Raw genomic sequence first — 24,264 nt, 5'->3', positions numbered from 1 at the left:
AAAAGAAAGCATTTTTGACAAAACCATAATACCTATCATTGATCCGACTTCACTTTGAGCGTCCTGAGTTCTTCCTGAACATCTACATATGTTTTTTTTTAAGAAAGATGAAAAAATAGCTTTGTTAGAGCGATTTTAAAAAACTGTTAAATTTTTTTTTTTGAGAAATCTTCCTGCATTTTTAATATGGGAGCCAATGAGGCAGTTGGTGCGTTTCGTTTGTGCATCTGTGCGTCCTGCACCAAAACTATAACTCTGACAGCTTTACCAGAGGATTGTGAGTGAGAGGACAAATTTTCCTACGTTTCTATGTATAAATTATTTCTGTAGAGTGAAATTTGCGGCCTGGAGCGCAGTTTTCAAATTTATTTTTTGACAATTCGTTCTCTCCCTCTACACTCTGTTTGATGACATCATCACTTTAGACTCTCCATAGGGTTACATTGGGGGGATTTTTTGACGTGTTTTTGCCCAATAATTTGAAAACCGTTTGTCGAAACCCTTAGAAAAGTCATAGCACCCTTGTCATGGGTGAACCGGTCGATTTGATACCTTTTTTGTGTATGTGCGAGCAAAACTCTTGGAGGAGTAGTCAACTGAAAAATGACACGGAAGAAACGGAAGAATAACTAGAAAATTCCTAAAGAAATTTTGATTGTGTGCTTGCCTCTGGACCGTGACTCTCGTGGCTTATCAAAAGGGGCACGGATTAAACAGGGACTTTCTGCTGAGTACACTCACACCTCATACAAGTCTCTAGGACAAACGGTTCACTAGTTAGTAAAATGGGCGTGGCTTATCAAAAGGGGCGGGGTTATCAATCACCAGTTAAACGGACTCTATGCTGAGTAATCTGACATCTTATACAAGTTTCTAGGACAAACGGTTCATTAGTTAGTAAAAGGGGGCGTGGCTAATAAAAAGGGCGGGAATTTATGAATTATTGTTATGTAGAACTGAAAAGTGATGAACGATCATCATGCATGACAAGTTTGAGGCAGATTGGACAATGTATGGTCAAGTTATAAGGTCTCGTGTTTTATGAAGAAAGCCATGTCTGTTTACTTAGAGTAAACTGACAGTTATCAGTTAGAATGTCTGTGTTGGAGGAGGGGGGGGCTTTGGTAGCTAAGCAACCACGTGGCCAGGTGGAGTCGACCAATCAGAGCAGAGCAATCAACTGAAATTAACTGACGATGGAGACAGTTCCATCAAAGTGAGCAGACAGAGGTCGACAAACTTGAAATTCTGGCCTCGAACAGAAAGCATTTTCGGCAAAACCATGATACCTATCATTGATCCGACTTCACTTTGAGCGTCCTGAGTTCTTCCTGAACATCTACATATGTTTTTTTTTAAGAAAAATGAAAAAAAAGCTTTGTTAGAGCGATTTTAGAAAACTGTTAAATTTTTTTTTTGAGAAATCTTCCTTCATTTTTAATATGGGAGCCGATGCGGCAGTTGGTGCATTTTGTTTGAGCATCTGTGCGTCCTGCGCCCAAACTATAACTCTGACAGCTTTACCAGAGGATTGTGAGTGAGAGGACAAATTTTCCTACGTTTCTATGTATAAATTATTTCTGTAGAGTGAAATTTGCGGCCTGGAGCGCAGTTTTCAAATTTATTTTTTGACAATTCTTTCTCTCCCTCTACACTCTGTTTGATGACTTCTCCACTCTAGACTCTCCATAGGGTTACATTGGGGGGATTTTTTGACGTGTTTTTGCCCAATAATTTGAAAACCGTTTGTCGAAACCCTTAGAAAAGTCATAGCACACTTGTCATGGGCGAGCCGGTCGGTTTGATACCTTTTTTGTGTATGTGCGACCAAAACTGTGGGAGGAGTAGTCGACCGAAAAATGACACGGAAGAAACGGAAGAATAAAAATAACTAGAACATTTCTAAAGAAATTTTGATTGTGTGCTTGCCTCTGGACCGTGACTCTTGTGGCTTATCAAAAGGGGCAGGGATTAAACAGGGACTTTCTGCTGAGTACACTCACACCTCATACAAGTCTCTAGGACAAACGGTTCATTGGTTATGAAAGGGGGCGTGGCTAATCAAAAAGGGCGGGAATTTATGAAATATTGTTATGTATAAGTGGTCAGTGATGAACCATCATCATGCTTGACAAGTTTGAGGAAGATTGGACAATGTATGGTCAAGTTATAAGGTCTCATGTTTTATGAAGAACAACATGTCTGTTTACTTAGAGTAAACTGACAGTTATCAGTTAGAATGTCTGTGTTGGAGGAGGGGAGGGGGGAGGGGGGAGGCTTTGGTAGCTAAGCAACCACGTGGCCAGGTGGAGTCGACCAATAAGAGCAGAGCAATCAACTGAAATTAACTGCTGTTGGAGAAAGTTCCGCAGACAGAGGTGGACAAACTGAAATTTCTGGCCTCGAACAGAAAGCATTTTTGGCAAAACCATAATACCTATCATTGATCCGACTTCACTTTGAGCGTCCTGAGTTCTTCCTGAACATCTACATATGTTTTTTTTTAAGAAAAATGAAAAAATAGCTTTGTTAGAGCGATTTAAAAAAACTGTTAATTTTTTTTTTTGAGAAATCTTCCTTCATTTTTAATATGGGAGCCGATGCGGCAGTTGGTGCATTTTGTTTGAGCATCTGTGCGTCCTGCGCCCAAACTATAACTCTGACAGCTTTACCAGAGGATTGTGAGTGAGAGGACAAATTTTCCTACGTTTCTATGTATAAATTATTTCTGTAGAGTGAAATTTGCGGCCTGGAGCGCAGTTTTCAAATTTATTTTTTGACAATTCTTTCTCTCCCTCTACACTCTGTTTGATGACTTCCCCACTCTAGACTCTCCATAGGGTTACATTGGGGGCATTTTTTGACGTGTTTTTGCCCAATAATTTGAAAACCGTTTGTCGAAACCCTTATAAAAGTCATAGCACACTTGTCATGGGCGAGCCCGTCGGTTTGATACCTTTTTTGTGTATGTGCGGCCAAAACTCTGGGAGGAGTAGTCGACCGAAAAAATGACGGAAGAAACGGAAGAATAATAAAAAGACACTAGAAACAAAATTCCAGGGAAATTTTGGAGTGCCACGGGACTACTGCCGGATGATTCTCGTGGTTTAAATCAGCAGTTAAACAGGGACTCTGTCCTGAGTTCACAGACACCTCATACAAGTCTGTAGGACAAACGGTTCACTAGTTAGTAAAAAGGGGCGTGGCTACTCAAAGGGGGCGTGGCTTCAATCACCAGTCAAACAGGGAGTTCTGTCCTGAGTTCACAGACACCTCATACAAGTCTGTAGGACAAACGGTTCACTAGTTAGTAAAAAGGGGCGTGGCTACTCAAAGGGGGCGTGGCTTCAATCACCAGTCAAACAGGGACTCTGTCCTGAGTTCACAGACACCTCATACAAGTCTGTAGGACAAACGGTTCACTAGTTAGTAAAAGGGGCGTGGCTTATCAAAAGGGGCGGGGTTATCAATCAACAGTTAGACAGGGACGCCATGCTGAGTAATCTGACACCTCATACAAGTTTCTAGGACAAACGGTTCATTTGTTATGAAAGGGGGCGTGGCTAATCAAAAAGGGCGGGAATTTATGAAATATTGATATGTGGAAATTGTCAGTGATGAGCCATCATCATGTATGACAAGTTTGAGGCAGATTGGACAATGTATGGTCAAGTTAAAAGAGTGAACTGTTTTCACTTAAAATGTCTGTGTTGGAGGAGGGGAGAGGGAGGGGGGGAGAGCTTTGGTAGCTAAGCAACCACGTGGCCAGGTGGAGTCGACCAATCAGAGAAGAGCAATCAACTGAAATTAACTGAAGGTGGGGACATTTCTGCCACACTGAGCAGCCAGTGGTGGACCAACTGAAAATTCTGGCCTCGAACAGAAAGCATTTTCGGCAAAACCATAATACCTATCACTGATCTGACTTCACTTTGAGCGTCCTGAGTTCTTCCTGAACGTCTACATATATTTTTTTTTTAAGAAAAATGAAAAAATAGCTTCGTTAGAGCAATCTAAAAAAACGGTAAAATCTGATTATTTCAAAAATCCTTGTGTCTTTTTAATATGGGACTCAATGGGGCAGTTGATGCGTTTTGGTGGCACTTCTCTGTGTCCTGCGCCCAAACTAAAACTCTGACAGCTTTACCAGAGGATTGTGAGTGAGACCACAAATTTTCCTACGTTTCTATGTATAAATTATTTCTGTAGAGTGAAATTTGCGGCCTGGAGCGCAGTTTTCAAATTTATTTTGTGACAACTCCTTCTCTGCCTCTACACTCTGCTTGATGACATCACCAGTCTAGATTCTGAACATTCCGCGCAATACACACACATGGGAAAATCGCCGTCCCCATTAGTTTGGAAAAATGGAAATGTTTTCGCACTTCGTGCGAAAACTATACGTGCAATCGCTCTGAAATTTCACAGGACTAGAGTTAAATTCAGGCCCTACAACTTTCTAAATCGGTTCGGAATTTTACGAGCAACGGTTTGTGAATGGCGAGGCCCCAAAGTTTGCGCAATGCGTTCCGGATGGGCCAAAAAGTGCACGTTTGTGCACGTTGTGCACAAACGTGCACGCCGATCGCTAAAAAAAGTCATTCCACACGATTCCCGATTAGGGCGCAACTTTTGACGTTTTTACTTTTCGCGATTTCTCAAAGCTGCGAGACTAGTTACGCGCCAAAGTTTTTACGGAAGAATAATCTATAATAATAATAATAATAATAATAAACATGAGCAATAATAAGAGATGCCTCGTGCTTCGCACGAGGCACTCATCCTCACTGCTTGCAGTGAAGATGAGTGCCTCGCTGCTCAGCCGTGGCACTAATAAGCCCGGTGAATAGTAGTTAGTGTGCTTTTGCAAGCAAGCACACAAAACTAGAAACAAAATTCCAGGGAAATTTTGGAGTGCCACGGGACTACTGCCGGATGATTCTCGTGGTTTAAATCAGCAGTTAAACAGGGACTCTGTCCTGAGTTCACAGACACCTCATACAAGTCTGTAGGACAAACGGTTCACTAGTTAGTAAAAGGGGCGTGGCCTATCAAAAGGGGCGGGGTTATCAATCACCAGTTAAACAGGGACGCCATGCTGAGTAATCTGACACCTCATACAAATTTCTAGGACAAACGGTTCATTAGTTAAGAAAGGGGGCGTGGCTAATCAAAAAGGGCGGGAATTTATGAAATATTGTTATGTAGACAATCAGTGATGAGCCATCATCATGTATGACAAGTTTGAGGCAGATTGGACAATGTATGGTCAAGTTAAAAGAGTTAACTGTTTTCAGTTAAAATGTCTGTGTTGGAGAAGGGGAGAGGGAGGGGGAGGGGGCTTTGGTAGCTAAGCAACCACGTGGCCAGGTGGAGTCGACCAATCAGAGCAGAGCAATCAACAGAAACTAACTGTCACTGACAATGCTTTGCTAAAGTGAGCAGCCAGTGGTGGACCAACTGAAAATTCTGGCCTCGAACAGAAAGCATTTTCGGCAAAACCATAATACCTATCACTGATCTGACTTCACTTTGAGCGTCCTGAGTTCTTCCTGAACGTCTACATATATTTTTTTTTTAAGAAAAATGAAAAAATAGCTTCGTTAGAGCAATCTAAAAAAACGGTAAAATCTGATTATTTCAAAAATCCTTGTGTCTTTTTAATATGGGACTCAATGGGGCAGTTGATGCGTTTTGGTGGCACTTCTCTGTGTCCTGCGCCCAAACTAAAACTCTGACAGCTTTACCAGAGGATTGTGAGTGAGACCACAAATTTTCCTACGTTTCTATGTATAAATTATTTCTGTAGAGTGAAATTTGCGGCCTGGAGCGCAGTTTTCAAATTTATTTTGTGACAACTCCTTCTCTGCCTCTACACTCTGCTTGATGACATCACCAGTCTAGATTCTGAACATTCCGCGCAATACACACACATGGGAAAATCGCCGTCCCCATTAGTTTGGAAAAATGGAAATGTTTTCGCACTTCGTGCGAAAACTATACGTGCAATCGCTCTGAAATTTCACAGGACTAGAGTTAAATTCAGGCCCTACAACTTTCTAAATCGGTTCGGAATTTTACGAGCAACGGTTTGTGAATGGCGAGGCCCCAAAGTTTGCGCAATGCGTTCCGGATGGGCCAAAAAGTGCACGTTTGTGCACGTTGTGCACAAACGTGCACGCCGATCGCTAAAAAAAGTCATTCCACACGATTCCCGATTAGGGCGCAACTTTTGACGTTTTTACTTTTCGCGATTTCTCAAAGCTGCGAGACTAGTTACGCGCCAAAGTTTTTACGGAAGAATAATCTATAATAATAATAATAATAATAATAAACATGAGCAATAATAAGAGATGCCTCGTGCTTCGCACGAGGCACTCATCCTCACTGCTTGCAGTGAAGATGAGTGCCTCGCTGCTCAGCCGTGGCACTAATAAGCCCGGTGAATAGTAGTTAGTGTGCTTTTGCAAGCAAGCACACAAAACTAGAAACAAAATTCCAGGGAAATTTTGGAGTGCCACGGGACTACTGCCGGATGATTCTCGTGGTTTAAATCAGCAGTTAAACAGGGACTCTGTCCTGAGTTCACAGACACCTCATACAAGTCTGTAGGACAAACGGTTCACTAGTTAGTAAAAGGGGCGTGGCCTATCAAAAGGGGCGGGGTTATCAATCACCAGTTAAACAGGGACGCCATGCTGAGTAATCTGACACCTCATACAAATTTCTAGGACAAACGGTTCATTAGTTAAGAAAGGGGGCGTGGCTAATCAAAAAGGGCGGGAATTTATGAAATATTGTTATGTAGACAATCAGTGATGAGCCATCATCATGTATGACAAGTTTGAGGCAGATTGGACAATGTATGGTCAAGTTAAAAGAGTTAACTGTTTTCAGTTAAAATGTCTGTGTTGGAGAAGGGGAGAGGGAGGGGGAGGGGGCTTTGGTAGCTAAGCAACCACGTGGCCAGGTGGAGTCGACCAATCAGAGCAGAGCAATCAACAGAAACTAACTGTCACTGACAATGCTTTGCTAAAGTGAGCAGCCAGAGGTGGACCAACTGAAAATACTGGCCTCGAACAGAAAGCATTTTCGGCAAAACCATAATACCTATCACTGATATGACTTCACTTTGAGCGTCCTGAGTTCTTCCTGAACATCTACATATATTTTTTTTTAAGAAAAATGAAAAAATAGCTTTGTTAGAGCGATCTAAAAAAATGGTAAAATCTGATTATTTCAAAAATCCTCGTGTGTTTTTAATATGGGACTCAATGGGGCTGTTGTTGCGTTTTGGTGGCACTTCTCTGTGTCCTGCGCCCAAACTAAAACTCTGACAGCTTTACCAGAGGATTGTGAGTGAGAAGACAAATTTTCCTACGTTTCTATGTATAAATTATTTCTGTAGGGTGGATTTTGCGGCCTGGAGCGCAGTTTTCAAATTTATTTTCTGACAATTCCTTCTCTCCCTCTACACTCTGCGTGATGACATCACCGCTCGAGTTTCTGAACATTCCGCGCAATACACACACATGGGAAAATCGCCGTCCCCATTAGTTTGGAAAAATGGAAATGTTTTCGCACTTCGTGCGAAAACTATACGTGCAATCGCTCTGAAATTTCACAGGACTAGAGTTAAATTCAGGCCCTACAACTTTCTAAATCGGTTCGGAATTTTACGAGCAACGGTTTGCGAATGGTGAGGCCCCAAAGTTTGCGCAATGCGTTCCGGATGGGCCGAAAAGTGCACGTTTGTGCACGTTGTGCGAAAACGTGCGCGCCGATCGCTAATAAAAGTCATTCCACACGATTCCCGATTAGGGCGCAACTTTTGACGTTTTTACTTTTCGCGATTTCTCAAAGCTGCGAGACTAGTTACGCGCCAAAGTTTTTACGGAAGAATAATCTATAATAATAATAATAACTAGAAACAAAATTCCAGGGAAATTTTGGAGTGCCACGGGACTACTGCCGGATGATTCTCGTGGTTTAAATCAGCAGTTAAACAGGGACTCTGTCCTGAGTTCACAGACACCTCATACAAGTCTGTAGGACAAACGGTTCACGAGTTAGTAAAAAGGGGCGTGGCTACTCAAAGGGGGCGTGGCTTCAATCACCAGTCAAACAGGGCCTCTGTCCTGAGTCCACAGACACCTCATACAAGTCTGTAGGACAAACGGTTCACTAGTTAGTAAAAAGGGGCGTGGCTACTCAAAGGGGGCGTGGCTTCAATCACCAGTCAAACAGGGACTCTGTCCTGAGTCCACAGACACCTCATACAAGTCTGTAGGACAAACGGTTCACTAGTTCGTAAAAAGGGGCGTGGCTACTCAAAGGGGGCGTGGCTTCAATCACCAGTCAAACAGGGACTCTGTCCTGAGTTCACAGACACCTCATACAAGTCTGTAGGACAAACGGTTCACTAGTTAGTAAAAGGGGCGTGGCTTATCAAAAGGGGCGGGGTTATCAATCAACAGTTAGACAGGGACGCCATGCTGAGTAATCTGACACCTCATACAAATTTCTAGGACAAACGGTTCATTAGTTAAGAAAGGGGGCGTGGCTAATCAAAAAGGGCGGGAATTTATGAAATATTGTTATGTAGACAATCAGTGATGAGTAAACCCAAACGGAATCTGCAGACTTTTTTCTGGTTTTCTGTGGTGATTCAGGAGGAAAATCTGCGGGATTCTGCGGAGTAGTTTCTTCTCCTTTTGAGGTTTTAAACAATTATCTAGTACAATAATCCATGTGTTTAGAGCAAAAATAGCAACTTAAACAAAATCCATTCTGTATTAAAATTGCCTAATGTCAAAGGGGAGTTTTTCCTTACCACCCTCGCCAAGAGCTTGCTCATGTGGGATTGTTGGGTCTCTGTTAAATATAGAGAGTCTGGTCTTAAACCGGCTCTACTTGTAAAGTGCCTTGAGATGACTTTTGCTTTGATTTGGTGCCTTATAAATAAAAGTTGATCTCTTCCGATGATTAAAAAGGTTAAAGTTAAAGTCCCACTGACTGTCACACACCTGAGTGTGTGAAATTTGTCCTCGGCATTTAACTCATCCCCGGGGGGGGGGAGCGGTAAGCAGCAGCGGTGCTGCCCTCTGGTATCAATCTAACCCCCAAGTCCAACCCTTAGATGCTGAGTGCCAAAAGGGAAGCAATAGATCCACCGATTTATTTGTGCAAAAAAGGTCACAACGTTTCTACCAACGTTGTCACCTTTTTTGCACAAATAAATCGGTGGAGCATAAAAACTGTTTGTGCACACTTCCCTCTTTTTAATCATTGGAAAAGTTTTTTGTCCTGCACCAGCACTTAAACGGATGTGCATAGTGCTACCTTAAATAAAATCCATATAAGGAGCTGCCACGCTGACGTCATGGAACCCATATGTGAGATTCCATATGGATGTAGTGTATCTGACTCACTGTGACCTCACTGGAATGACAACAGCATTTTAGCTGACAATATAAAGATAACTGCAGTCTCAGAGACCTCAGATTCAATCACTGCCCAAATCTCCTGCAGATAGAAAGAAAGCTTTAAGGGCCACTGAGAACAGGAGAGACCAGGCAAGTGTCACTGAAGAAATGTGCATGTGTCCCCTGGGTACCTCTGATATGCCTATAGGGGTCGGATTGGCAGGGCAACATAGGCGTGAGTGCCACGTAGCAGCCTGAACTCTGGATGTGAGACTCTAGTAAACCTAAAAGTACCACAAAGTCAAAAATATAGTCACCATATTGACACCATAAAGTCAAAAATTAGATTTTGACATGTTTATTCAATAGAAAACAATTTACTCTCTTAAGAACATTTCATAGAACTCATTCAAATTAGGCAACATAAATTTGTAAAAAAAAAAAAAGTACAGAGATGTACAGGGAATGGATAGTATTAATCTACAAAAAAGAATAATTGCATTCACTCTGAGCATATGTACAAATTAGGATATTTCCATAAATAATGTTCTAAAGACATAAATAAATAAATAGGTAGTGCAAATTCTTATTCATATTCAATAGATATCTGAAACAAAAACAACTTTAAAAGGTTTTAAATAACCTAAATATATAATTAAATTGAACCATAGAGAACCATACATAACTTTAAATAGTCAATGAACCCCCCTGCAATTCTACTAATTTAAAAAAGACTTACTTTAACAATCAATAAAAAAGAAAGAAACAGAGTTAAAGAGCAAGTCAGGTAGTCAGTCGGTCATTCAGACTGTCAGTCTGTCAGACAGAGACAGTCAGTCAGTTAAAAGGATATTCCGGTGTAAATTTAATCCATGGTCTAACACACCTTGACACCGAGTAAGACTCCCCCTCGAGAGGTCAAGTTTGCTGACCGCTAGCTTAGCTAGTTTTAACAACCTCAGAAAAGACTGCACGATAACAATACACTGCAGCTTATGTCTCCAACTAGAAACCGCCATCAAAAAGCCACACAACTCACCCTCTCCTCCAGCAGCCTGCCTGTGTGGGGAAGCCCTGACGAGTCGATTACCGAGTGCAGTAGATTTCTGCAGCTCAAGGATGAAAATGTATGATTATTACTCCATTGAATGCTCAGTTCTCGTAATCGACTCGTCAGGGCTTCCCCACACAGGCAGGCTGTTGGAGGAGAGGGTGAGTTGTGCTGTGTTTTTAATACAAATCCAGCAAAGCGAGCAGATGTTTGATGCTTCGTACTGTGTGCTGGGACTGTACATGTACTGTTACTGAAGTTTGGTGCTGTTCTCACCATTAATTGTGGCTATGAGTGGCTTTTTGATGGAGGTTTCTAGTTGGAGACATAAGCAGTGTATTGTTATCGTGCAGTCTTTTCTGAGGTTGCTAAAACTAGCTAAGCTAGCGGTCAGCTAACTTGACCTCTCGAGGGGGAGTCTTACTCGGTGTCAAGGTGTGTTAGACCATGGATTAAATTTACACCAGAATATCCATATATCCCTTTAAATGTTTAATCCTGCTGCCGACTGTTGAATTTTGCAATGAGCATCATTTTAATGTTGTTTTGGGTAAGGCTCCGTCTGTACTGCGTGAGCAGCATAGTATAGTGGGAGAACAGTCTCTCAACATCCACTGAGGTAGTGGGGAGATGGAGGTACAATGCTGCAAGTGGGGCAAGAGTGGGCATTCTGTCCTCTCTGGTGGCCCACCACTCCACAGGACTGACCTCATCAGCGTCACTCTTGTCCATATGGATGTAGCGGTGCCATTCCTCAGCTGACACACACGTAAGGGCAGGGGCCACCTGGATGTAGTCCTGGATGTTTTTTCTCACACCAGCTACCTTTGCTGGGTCAAACACTGGGAGGGCTTTGAAGAGCTCCATGCTGGGGTGTGACGCCATCACATTCTGCAACTTTGTAGAGCAGTCAGCCATGGTCTTCTGGAAGAGCTCAGTGCAGGCAGCACGATCATCCTCATCCAGCTCCCTCAGCCTTTCTGTGGTCCTGGGATGCCAATCCTCAGCCCCTACAGTGCGGCCATATTCAAAAAGCATGAGGAGGTTCTCGAGCTGACCATGAATAGTGGCAGCAGAGGGGTTGGAAGTCTCCTGCAGTTTTGTCATAGTGGTCTTGATCTCAGTGCTGTGCTCAACGATGAAGATCGCATGGGCCTTTAGAGTAGCTTCTTTCTCTTCCAGCAGCACTCTCAGGTCCCGAACAGCCTTGGAGGACAGTGGCAAAGTGGGTATGAAGTCGCATAAAATGTCCAGGTTATCTGCAAGGTACTGGACAGCTTCAATCCAGGAACCCCATCTGGTCATCACAGCAAAGACTGGCATAACAGGAGCCAAGTCCAATGCCTGCATATAAGCCCGCAGCTCTTGGCGACGTTGAGGTGCCTTGCAGAACACTCTTTTCACAAGTGCACACACCCTGTTGAGGTCCTCAAAGGTATCTGGGAAGACCTGCAGCACCAAGTTGAGGAGATGTGCCAGACATGTGACATGTATGGAGTTGGGGAACAGGCCATGAAGCATGGTGTTGAAGGCTTTCTTCATGTAGCTTGCCGAGTCGGTGACAAAAGCCCACACATCACTAAAATTGATGCTGAAGCTGTTGAGGCAAGAAATGACTGCCTGGGACACCGTGTTGAAGTTCACTCTGTCGATGAACACTATATCTGCTGCCAGAGGTGGCCTGCCAACAGGTTGCAGAAGAATTGCAAGGACACAGCGGCCACAGGCGTCTGTCGTCTCATCTAATATAATGTAGATGGGCTTTCCTTCCACCGCACTCTTTATGTCCTCCACATACTGAGGGAACAGCTCTGGTAGGTAGTCGGAGCGGAGGTGGGACGGAGCTGGAAGGGATCCGCCCTGCTTGCAGTATTTCTGCAGAAAACAAGCCAGCTTGGGGGCCTTCTCAAGTGGAATATCAGCTTCAACAAGAGCCTTGGTAAAATCTAGGACAAACTCCTTCCTCTCAGCAGTTGATGGGGTCTTGGAGAGGCAGGCAGCCAGGGTTTGAGTCCTAGATCGCACTAGAAGACGGAGAGAAAAAAAAAGAATAATTGAAACATGGTATTATTATTACACTGAATAAAGTAAACATAGGCTTGTACTTTTACTTTGTTTATTTAGACGGGACTGTGCATATTAAGGAGCAATACATATCTGATTGAATGTAAATATACTGAATTAAGCAAAGATGCCAATTTTAGTCCATAGTAAAAAAACAAAAAAACAACAACAAGTAAAATAAAAGCAGCTGGTTTTAATGGAGAGAGTATGAGCATACAAAAAAAAAGAAGAGATCACAGCCTGAAGCAACACTGTTGCTGCAAATAAGAGAGGAGGCTGCTTTTAATTTCTGACAGCTCAGCATTGTGTTACTTTTAAATATGAAGGTTTATTCATTTAAACAAAATAGAGCAACAGCAACTGATATTTTAAAATCATGTTTTATATTGTTTTCGTATATTTTATTGAGCGCAATTATGCGAGTGTGTTTTCCTAGAAAACAAGGCTCGATGTGCGTATAAAAATATGCTACAGTGGGGTTTATTAGTACAAATCTCATAGGCTATTCTCTCTGTACAAAGACCTTTTTAACTGTGAAAACAAAGAAGACATTTAATATTTGCATTTGGGCAGCATATAACGTGTTATATGGCATATAACAGGCGAAACACTAACACTAAAATAGTTTATTCATGGCCACATCAAAGTGAAATTATTAACTCTACCGATTATCCATCTGATTATCTGTCCTGCTGCGAGCGCACAACTTCTTTCAGTGTCTCCATAGACTAGCCTTTATAAAAGTAAAATATAAATTTATGAGCTGCGTTTTCCCTCAGCTGAACACCTGTCAGCGGAGACGCTCAGAGAGAAAGTAAACAGCAGCGGATCCGCTCGATCTCTCTCTCCGTACAAATGCTGGCTCTGATCCAGCTCCGCCGGACTTTCAAAATAAAGGTGACGCAGCTCTAGATGAGTTAAATAGTGAAACAGCGGCGCATTCATAGCCGATTTTAGGATGAAACTCTGAATAGAGCCTGGTCGGGACGATGGTGATCTAGCCGGATAAAAGAGAGCCACCTTCGTATTACAGTTAAGCCCGGCTTTAGGCTCAACATAGCTCGCTAACCCACTAAACTCGCTTCCAAGTACAGCCCTGTGGTGACAACCGGCGGTCGTCTAAACACGGTGACAACACATTTAAATGAATTTAACATGTTAACCAGCTAGTAAGTACTTACCCAATCCACTCCTCTTTCTGTTGCTGTGCCTTTGGGACTTCAGATGCTCCAGGATGGTCTGCTTCCTCAGGTAATCCACCGAGTGCTGACATACTTTACAAAATAATACGCCCCCGTCCGCATAAAAATCATTAGCAAATTCATTTGCCCTGTCTGCCGCGGTGATCCGTGTCGATAAATGCCGACGCCTCAGCTCTTCTGCTGTAAATCGCACTTTCGACATCATTTACAGGTAGATTAAAACTACGTTGTTTTGTTGTTCCACCTGACACAATATTGACAGCGGCGGGGGGCGGGGAGAGGGGCGGGAAAATGTAAATTCACAGACAAAGGGGGAGGGTCGAGAGGCGTTCAAGGTGTTCAAAATTCCGCGGAATTACCGCGGAGTTTTCGTCGGAGCACCGCGGCCGCAGATTCCGTGCGGGCCTGGTGATGAGCCATCATCATGTATGACAAGTTTGAGGCAGATTGGACAATGTATGGTCAAGTTAAAAGAGTTAACTGTTTTCAGTTAAAATGTCTGTGTTGGAGGAGGGGAGAGGGAGGGGGGGGGAGCTTTGGTAGCTAAGCAACCACGTGGCCAGGTGGAGTCGACCAATCAGAGCAGAGCAATCAACAGAAACTAACTGTCACTGACAATGCTTTGCTAAAGTGAGCAGCCAGAGGTGGACAAACTGAAAATTCTGGCCTCGAACAGAAAGCATTTTTGGCAAAACCATAACACCTATCACTAATCTGACTTCACTTTGAGCGTCCTGAGTTCTTCCTGAACGTCTACATGTATTTTTTTTTAAGAAAAATGAAAAAATAGCTTTGTTAGAGCGATTTAAAAAAACTCTTACATCTGATTTTTTCAAAAATCCTCACGTGTTTTTAATATGGGACTCAATGGGGCAGTTGATGCGTTTTGGTGGCACTTCTCTGTGTCCTGCGCCCAAACTATAACTCTGACAGCTTTACCAGAGGATTGTGAGTGAGAAGACAAATTTTCCTCCGTTTCTATGTATAAATTATTTCTGTAGAGTGGAATTTGCGGCCTGGAGCGCAGTTTTCAAATTTATTTTTTGACAATTCCTTCTCTCCCTCTCCACTCTGCTTGATGACATCACCAGTCTAGAGTCTGAACATTCCGCGCAATACACACACATGGGAAAATCGGCCTCCCCATTAGTTTGGAAAAATGGAAATGTTTTCGCACTTCGTGCGAAAACTATACGTGCAATCGCTCTGAAATTTCACAGGACAAGAGTTAAATTCAGGCCCTACAACTTTCTAAATCGGTTCGGAATTTTACGAGCAACGGTTTGCGAATGGTGAGGCCCCAAAGTTTGCGCAATGCGTTCCGGATGGGCCGAAAAGTGCACGTTTGTGCACGTTGTGCGAAAACGTGCACGCCGATCGCTAAAAAAAGTCATTCCACACGATTCCCGATTAGGGCGCAACTTTTGGCGTTTTTACTTTTCGCGATTTCTCAAAGCTGCGGGACTAGTTACGCGCCAAAGTTTTTACGGAAGAATAATCTATAATAAATAAATAATAAACATGAGCAATAATAAGAGATGCCTCGTGCTTCGCACGAGGCACTCATCCTCACTGCTTGCAGTGAAGATGAGTGCCTCGCTGCTCAGCCGTGGCACTAACTAGAAACAAAATTCCAGGGAAATTTTGGAGTGCCACGGGACTACTGCCGGATGATTCTCGTGGTTTAAATCAGCAGTTAAACAGGGACTCTGTCCTGAGTTCACAGACACCTCATATAAGTCTGTAGGACAAACGGTTCACTAGTTAGTAAAGAGGGGCGTGGCTACTCAAAGGGGGCGTGGCTTCAATCACCAGTCAAACAGGGACTCTGTCCTGAGTCCACAGACACCTCATACAAGTCTGTAGGACAAACGGTTCACTAGTTAGTAAAAAGGGGCGTGGCTACTCAAAGGGGGCGTGGCTTCAATCACCAGTCAAACAGGGACTCTGTCCTGAGTCCACAGACACCTCATACAAGTCTGTAGGACAAACGGTTCACTAGTTAGTTAAAAAGGGGCGTGGCTACTCAAAGGGGGCGTGGCTTCAATCACCAGTCAAACAGGGACTCTGTCCTGAGTTCATAGACACCTCATACAAGTCTGTAGGACAAACGGTTCATTAGTTAAGAAAGGGGGCGTAGCTAATCAAAAAGGGCGGGAATTTATGAAATATTGTTATGTAGACAATCAGTGATGAGCCATCATCATGTATGACAAGTTTGAGGCAGATTGGACAATGTATGGTCAAGTTAAGAGTTAACTGTTTTCAGTTAAAATGTCTGTGTTGGAGGAGGGGAGAGGGAGGGGGGGGGAGCTTTGGTAGCTAAGCAACCACGTGGCCAGGTGGAGTCGACCAATCAGAGCAGAGCAATCAACTGAAATTAACTGTCACTGACAATGCTTTGCTAAAGTGAGCAGCCAGAGGTGGCCAAACTGAAAATTCTGGCCTCGAACAGAAAGCATTTTTGGCAAAACCATAACACCTATCACTAATCTGACTTCACTTTGAGCGTCCTGAGTTCTTCCTGAACGTCTACATATATTTTTTTTTAAGAAAAATGAAAAAATAGCTTTGTTAGAGCGATTTAAAAAAACTCTTACATCTGATTTTTTCAAAAATCCTCACGTGTTTTTAATATGGGACTCAATGGGGCAGTTGATGCGTTTTGGTGGCACTTCTCTGTGTCCTGCGCCCAAACTATAACTCTGACAGCTTTACCAGAGGATTGTGAGTGAGAAGACAAATTTTCCTCCGTTTCTATGTATAAATTATTTCTGTAGAGTGGAATTTGCGGCCTGGAGCGCAGTTTTCAAATTTATTTTTTGACAATTCCTTCTCTCCCTCTCCACTCTGTTTGATGACATCACCACTCTAGAGTCTGAACATTCCGCGCAATACACACACATGGGAAAATCGCCCTCCCCATTAGTTTGGAAAAATGGAAATGTTTTCGCACTTCGTGCGAAAACTATACGTGCAATCGCTTTGAAATTTCACAGGACTAGAGTTAAATTCAGGCCCTACAACTTTCTAAATCGGTTCGGAATTTTACGAGCAACGGTTTGCGAATGGTGAGGCCCCAAATTTGGCGCAATGCGCTCCGGATGGGCCAAAAAGTGCACGTTTGTGCACGTTGTGCGAAAACGTGCACGCCGATCGCTAATAAAAGTCATTCCACACGATTCCCGATTAGGTCGCAACTTTTGACGTTTTTACTTTTCGCGATTTCTCAAAGCTGTGGGACTAGTTACGCGCCAAAGTTTTTACGGAAGAATAATCTATATATAATAATAATAATAATAATAATAAACATGAGCAATAATAAGAGATGCCTCGTGCTTCGCACGAGGCACTCATCCTCACTGCTTGCAGTGAAGATGAGTGCCTCGCTGCTCAGCCGTGGCACTAATAAACATGAGCAATAATAAGAGATGCCTCGTGCTTCGCACGAGGCACTCATCCTCACTGCTTGCAGTGAAGATGAGTGCCTCGCTGCTCAGCCGTGGCACTAACTAGAAAATTTCTAAAGAAATTTTGATTGTGTGCTTGCCTCTGGACCGTGACTCTCGTGGCTTATCAAAAGGGGCGGGGATTAAACAGGGACTTTCTGCTGAGTGCACTGATACCTCATACAAGTGTCTAGGACAAACGGTTCGCTAGTAAGTAAAAGGGGGCGTGGCTAATTAAAAGGGGCAGGGTAATCAATCACCAGTTAAACAGGGACTCTATGCCGAGTAATCTGACACCTTATACAAGTTTCTAGGACAAACGGTTCATTGGTTATGAAAGGGGGCGTGGCTAATCAAAAAGGGCGGGAATTTATGAAACATTGTTATGTATAAGTGGTCAGTGATGAACCATCATCATGCTTGACAAGTTTGAGGAAGATTGGACAATGTATGGTCAAGTTATAAGGTCTCATGTTTTATGAAGTCTGTTTACTTAGAGTAAACTGACAGTTATCAGTTAGAATGTCTGTGTTGGAGGGGGGAGGGGAGGGGGGGGGCTTTGGTAGCTCAGCAACCACGTGGCCAGGTGGAGTCGACCAATAAGAGCAGAGCAATCAACTGAAATTAACTGCTGTTGGAGAGAGTTCCGCAGACAGAGGTGGACAAACTGAAAATTCTGGCCTCGATCAGAAAGCATTTTTGGCAAAACCATAATACCTATCATTGATCCGACTTCACTTTGAGCGTCCTGAGTTCTTCCTCAACGTCTACATATATTTTTTTTAAAGAAAAGTGAAAAAATAGCTTTGTTAGAGCGATTTAAAAAAACGGTTAAATTTTCTTTTTTGAGAAATCTTCCTGCATCTTTAATATGGGAGCCAATGAGGCAGTTGGTGCGTTTTGTTTGTGCATCTGTGCGTCCTGCGCCAAAACTATAACTCTGACAGTTTTACCAGAGGATTGTGAGTGAGAGGACAAATTTTCCTACGTTTCTATGTCTAAATTATTTCTGTAGAGTGAAATTTGCGGCCTGGAGCGCAGTTTTCAAATTTATTTTTTGACAATTCGTTCTCTCCCTCTACACTCTGTTTGATGACATCACCGCTCTAGACTCTCCATAGGGTTACATTGGGGGGATTTTTTGACGTGTTTTTACCCAATAATTTGAAAACCGTTTGTCGAATCCCTTAGAAAAGTCATAGCACACTTGTCATGGGCGAGCCGGTCGATTTGATACCTTTTTTGTGTATGTGCGGCCAAAACTGTGGGAGGAGTAGTCGACCGAAAAAACACCACGGAAGAAACGGAAGAATAAAAATAAGCCCGGTGAATAGTAGTTAGTGTGCTTTTGCAAGCAAGCACACAAAATAATAAAAATAAGCCCGGTGAATAGTAGTTAGTGTGCTTTTGCAAGCAAGCACACAAAATAAAAAGAAGAAGAAAGTCCCGGTGAATAGTAGTTAGTGTGCTTTTGCAAGCAAGCACCCAAAACTAGAAAATTTCTAAAGAAATTTTGATTGTGTGCTTGCCTCTGGACCATCATTCTCGTGGCTCAAATCAACAGTCAAACTGGGACTCTGTCCTGAGTTCACAGACACCTCATACAAGTCTGTAGGACAAACGGTTCACAAGTTAGTAAAAGGAGGCGTGGTCACTCAAAGGGGGCGTGGCTTGAATCAGCAGTTAAACAGGGACTCTGTCCTGAGTTCACAGACACCTCATACAAGTATCTAGGAGAAACGGTTAATTAGTTATGAAAGGGGGCGTGGCTAATCAAAAAGGGCGGGAATTTATAGAACATTGTTATGTATAAGTGGTCAGTGATGAACCATCATCATGCTTGGCAAGTTTGAGGAAGATTGGACAATGTATGGTCAAGTTATAAGGTCTCATGATTTATGAAGTCTGTTTACTTAGAGTAAACTGACAGTTATCAGTTAGAATGTCTGTGTTGGAGGGGGGAGGGGGGAGGCTTTGGTAGCTAAGCAACCAGGTGGCCAGGTGGAGTCGACCAATAAGCACACTTGTCATGGGCGAGCCGGTCAATTTGATACCTTTTTTGTGTATGTGCGGCCAAAACTCTGGGAGGAGTAGTCGACCGAAAAATGACACGGAAGAAACGGAAGAATAACTAGAAAATTCCTAAAGAAATTTTGATTGTGTGCTTGCCTCTGGACCGTGACTCCCGTGGCTTATCAAAAGGGGCAGGGATTAAACAGGGACTTTCTGCTGAGTACACTGACACCTCATACAAGTCTCTAGGACAAACGGTTCACTAGTTGGTAAAATGGGCGTGGCTTATCAAAAGGGGCGGGGTTATCAATCACCAGTTAAACAGGGACTCTATGCTGAGTAATCTGACATCTTATACAAGTTTCTAGGACAAACGGTTCATTAGTTAGTAAAAGGGGGCGTGGCTAATAAAAAGGGCGGGAATTTATGAATTATTGTTATGTAGAACTGAAAAGTGATGAACCATCAACATGCATGACAAGTTTGAGGCAGATTGGAAAATGTATGGTCAAGTTATAAGGTCTGGTGTTTTACGAAGAAAGCCATATCTGTTTACTTAGAGTAAACTGACAGTTATCAGTTAGAATGTCTGTGTTGGAGGAGGGGGGGGGGCTTTGGTAGCTAAGCAACCACGTGGCCAGGTGGAGTCGACCAATCAGAGCAGAGCAATCAACTGAAATTAACTGACGATGGAGACAGTTCAGTCAAAGTGAGCAGACAGAGGTCGACAAACTTGAAATTCTGACGTGTTTTTGCCCAATAATTTGAGAACCGTATGTCGAAACCCTTAGAAAGGTCATAGCACACTTGTCATGAGCGAGCCTGTCAGTTTGATACCTTTTTTCTGTATGTGTGGCCAAAACTCTGGGAGGAGTAGTCGACCGAAAAAACACCACGGAAGAAACGGAAGAATAACTAGAAAATTTCTAAAGAAATTTTGATTGTGTGCTTGCCTCTGGACCGTGACTCTCATGGCTTATCAAAAGGGGCGGGGATTAAACAGGGACTTTCTGCTGAGTGCACTGACACCTCATACAAGTTTCTAGGACAAACGGTTCATTGGTTATGAAAGGGGGCGTGGCTAATCAAAAAGGGCGGGAATTTATGAAATATTGTTATGTATAAGTGGTCAGTGATGAACCATCATCATGCTTGACAAGTTTGAGGAAGATTGGACAATGTATGGTCAAGTTATAAGGTCTCATGTTTTATGAAGTCTGTTTACATAGAGTAAACTGACAGTTATCAGTTAGAATGTCTGTGTTGGAGGGGGGAGGGGAGGGGGGGGGCTTTGGTAGCTCAGCAACCACGTGGCCAGGTGGAGTCGACCAATAAGAGCAGAGCAATCAACTGAAATTAACTGCTGTTGGAGAGAGTTCCGCAGACAGAGGTGGACAAACTGAAAATTCTGGCCTCGATCAGAAAGCATTTTTGGCAAAACCATAATACCTATCATTGATCCGACTTCACTTTGAGCGTCCTGAGTTCTTCCTCAACGTCTACATATATTTTTTTTAAAGAAAAGTGAAAAAATAGCTTTGTTAGAGCGATTTAAAAAAACGGTTAAATTTTCTTTTTTGAGAAATCTTCCTGCATCTTTAATATGGGAGCCAATGAGGCAGTTGGTGCGTTTTGTTTGTGCATCTGTGCGTCCTGCGCCAAAACTATAACTCTGACAGTTTTACCAGAGGATTGTGAGTGAGAGGACAAATTTTCCTACGTTTCTATGTCTAAATTATTTCTGTAGAGTGAAATTTGCGGCCTGGAGCGCAGTTTTCAAATTTATTTTTTGACAATTCGTTCTCTCCCTCTACACTCTGTTTGATGACATCACCGCTCTAGACTCTCCATAGGGTTACATTGGGGGGATTTTTTGACGTGTTTTTACCCAATAATTTGAAAACCGTTTGTCGAATCCCTTAGAAAAGTCATAGCACACTTGTCATGGGCGAGCCGGTCGATTTGATACCTTTTTTGTGTATGTGCGGCCAAAACTGTGGGAGGAGTAGTCGACCGAAAAAACACCACGGAAGAAACGGAAGAATAAAAATAAGCCCGGTGAATAGTAGTTAGTGTGCTTTTGCAAGCAAGCACACAAAATAATAAAAATAAGCCCGGTGAATAGTAGTTAGTGTGCTTTTGCAAGCAAGCACACAAAATAAAAAGAAGAAGAAAGTCCCGGTGAATAGTAGTTAGTGTGCTTTTGCAAGCAAGCACCCAAAACTAGAAAATTTCTAAAGAAATTTTGATTGTGTGCTTGCCTCTGGACCATCATTCTCGTGGCTCAAATCAACAGTCAAACTGGGACTCTGTCCTGAGTTCACAGACACCTCATACAAGTCTGTAGGACAAACGGTTCACAAGTTAGTAAAAGGAGGCGTGGTCACTCAAAGGGGGCGTGGCTTGAATCAGCAGTTAAACAGGGACTCTGTCCTGAGTTCACAGACACCTCATACAAGTATCTAGGAGAAACGGTTAATTAGTTATGAAAGGGGGCGTGGCTAATCAAAAAGGGCGGGAATTTATAGAACATTGTTATGTATAAGTGGTCAGTGATGAACCATCATCATGCTTGGCAAGTTTGAGGAAGATTGGACAATGTATGGTCAAGTTATAAGGTCTCATGATTTATGAAGTCTGTTTACTTAGAGTAAACTGACAGTTATCAGTTAGAATGTCTGTGTTGGAGGGGGGAGGGGGGAGGCTTTGGTAGCTAAGCAACCAGGTGGCCAGGTGGAGTCGACCAATAAGCACACTTGTCATGGGCGAGCCGGTCAATTTGATACCTTTTTTGTGTATGTGCGGCCAAAACTCTGGGAGGAGTAGTCGACCGAAAAATGACACGGAAGAAACGGAAGAATAACTAGAAAATTCCTAAAGAAATTTTGATTGTGTGCTTGCCTCTGGACCGTGACTCCCGTGGCTTATCAAAAGGGGCAGGGATTAAACAGGGACTTTCTGCTGAGTACACTGACACCTCATACAAGTCTCTAGGACAAACGGTTCACTAGTTGGTAAAATGGGCGTGGCTTATCAAAAGGGGCGGGGTTATCAATCACCAGTTAAACAGGGACTCTATGCTGAGTAATCTGACATCTTATACAAGTTTCTAGGACAAACGGTTCATTAGTTAGTAAAAGGGGGCGTGGCTAATAAAAAGGGCGGGAATTTATGAATTATTGTTATGTAGAACTGAAAAGTGATGAACCATCAACATGCATGACAAGTTTGAGGCAGATTGGAAAATGTATGGTCAAGTTATAAGGTCTGGTGTTTTACGAAGAAAGCCATATCTGTTTACTTAGAGTAAACTGACAGTTATCAGTTAGAATGTCTGTGTTGGAGGAGGGGGGGGGGCTTTGGTAGCTAAGCAACCACGTGGCCAGGTGGAGTCGACCAATCAGAGCAGAGCAATCAACTGAAATTAACTGACGATGGAGACAGTTCAGTCAAAGTGAGCAGACAGAGGTCGACAAACTTGAAATTCTGACGTGTTTTTGCCCAATAATTTGAGAACCGTATGTCGAAACCCTTAGAAAGGTCATAGCACACTTGTCATGAGCGAGCCTGTCAGTTTGATACCTTTTTTCTGTATGTGTGGCCAAAACTCTGGGAGGAGTAGTCGACCGAAAAAACACCACGGAAGAAACGGAAGAATAACTAGAAAATTTCTAAAGAAATTTTGATTGTGTGCTTGCCTCTGGACCGTGACTCTCATGGCTTATCAAAAGGGGCGGGGATTAAACAGGGACTTTCTGCTGAGTGCACTGACACCTCATACAAGTTTCTAGGACAAACGGTTCATTGGTTATGAAAGGGGGCGTGGCTAATCAAAAAGGGCGGGAATTTATGAAATATTGTTATGTATAAGTGGTCAGTGATGAACCATCATCATGCTTGACAAGTTTGAGGAAGATTGGACAATGTATGGTCAAGTTATAAGGTCTCATGTTTTATGAAGTCTGTTTACATAGAGTAAACTGACAGTTATCAGTTAGAATGTCTGTGTTGGAGGAGGGAGGGGGGAGGGGGGAGGCTTTGGTAGCTAAGCAACCACGTGGCCAGGTGGAGTCGACCAATAAGAGCAGAGCAATCAACTGAAATTAACTGCTGTTGGAGAAAGTTCCGCAGACAGAGGTGGACAAACTGAAATTTCTGGCCTCGAACAGAAAGCATTTTTGGCAAAACCATAATACCTATCATTGATCCGACTTCACTTTGAGCGTCCTGAGTTCTTCCTGAACATCTACATATGTTTTTTTTTAAGAAAGATGAAAAAATAGCTTTGTTAGAGCGATTTAAAAAAACGGTTAAATTTTTTTTGGGGAGAAATCTTCCTGCATTTTTAATATTGGAGCCAATGAGGCAGTTGGTGCGTTTTGTTTGTGCATCTGTGCATCCTGCGCCCAAACTATAACTCTGACAGCTTTACCAGAGGATTGTGAGTGAGAGGACAAATTTTCCTACGCTTCTATGTATAAATTATTTCTGTAGAGTGAAATTTGCAGCCTGGAGTGCAGTTTTCAAATTAATTTTTTGACAATTCGTTCTCTCCCTCTACACTCTGTTTGATGACATCACCGCTCTAGACTCTCCATAGGGTTACATTGGGGGGATTTTTTGACGTGTTTTTGCCCAATAATTTGAAAACCGTTTGTCGAAACCCTTAGAAAAGTCATAGCACACTTGTCATGGCCGAGCCGGTCGATTTGATACGTTTTTTGTGAATGTGCGACCAAAACTCTGGGAGGAGTAGTCGACCGAAAAATGACACGGAAGAAACGGAAGAATAACTAGAAACTAGAAAATTTCTAAAGAAATTTTGATTGTGTGCTTGCCTCTGGACCGTCATTCTCGTGGCTCAAATCAACAGTCAAACTGGGACTCTGTCCTGAGTTCACAGACACCTCATACAAGTCTGTAGGACAAACGGTTCACAAGTTAGTAAAAGGGGGCGTGGTCACTCAAAGGGGGCGTGGCTTGAATCAGCAGTTAAAAAGGGACTCTGTCCTGAGTTCACAGACACCTCATACAAGTATCTAGGAGAAACGGTTCATTAG

The 24,264-nt window shown here is 42.8% G+C and overlaps 1 protein-coding gene across 2 annotated transcripts in view; it reads right to left on the bottom strand.

Annotated features, from left to right (window-relative positions):
* The window catches only part of tsen34 (TSEN34 tRNA splicing endonuclease subunit), a 64,014-nt gene that overhangs the window by 2,504 nt on the left and 37,246 nt on the right, over positions 1-24,264 (bottom strand). The gene's annotated exons all lie outside the window — the stretch shown is intronic.

This window comes from Centropristis striata, chromosome 4 (assembly GCF_030273125.1).
Source record: "Centropristis striata isolate RG_2023a ecotype Rhode Island chromosome 4, C.striata_1.0, whole genome shotgun sequence".
Taxonomy (NCBI): Eukaryota; Metazoa; Chordata; class Actinopteri; order Perciformes; family Serranidae; genus Centropristis; species Centropristis striata.
Note: the sequence above shows the minus strand (reverse complement) of the source record. Positions and strands in the feature narration are given on the sequence as shown.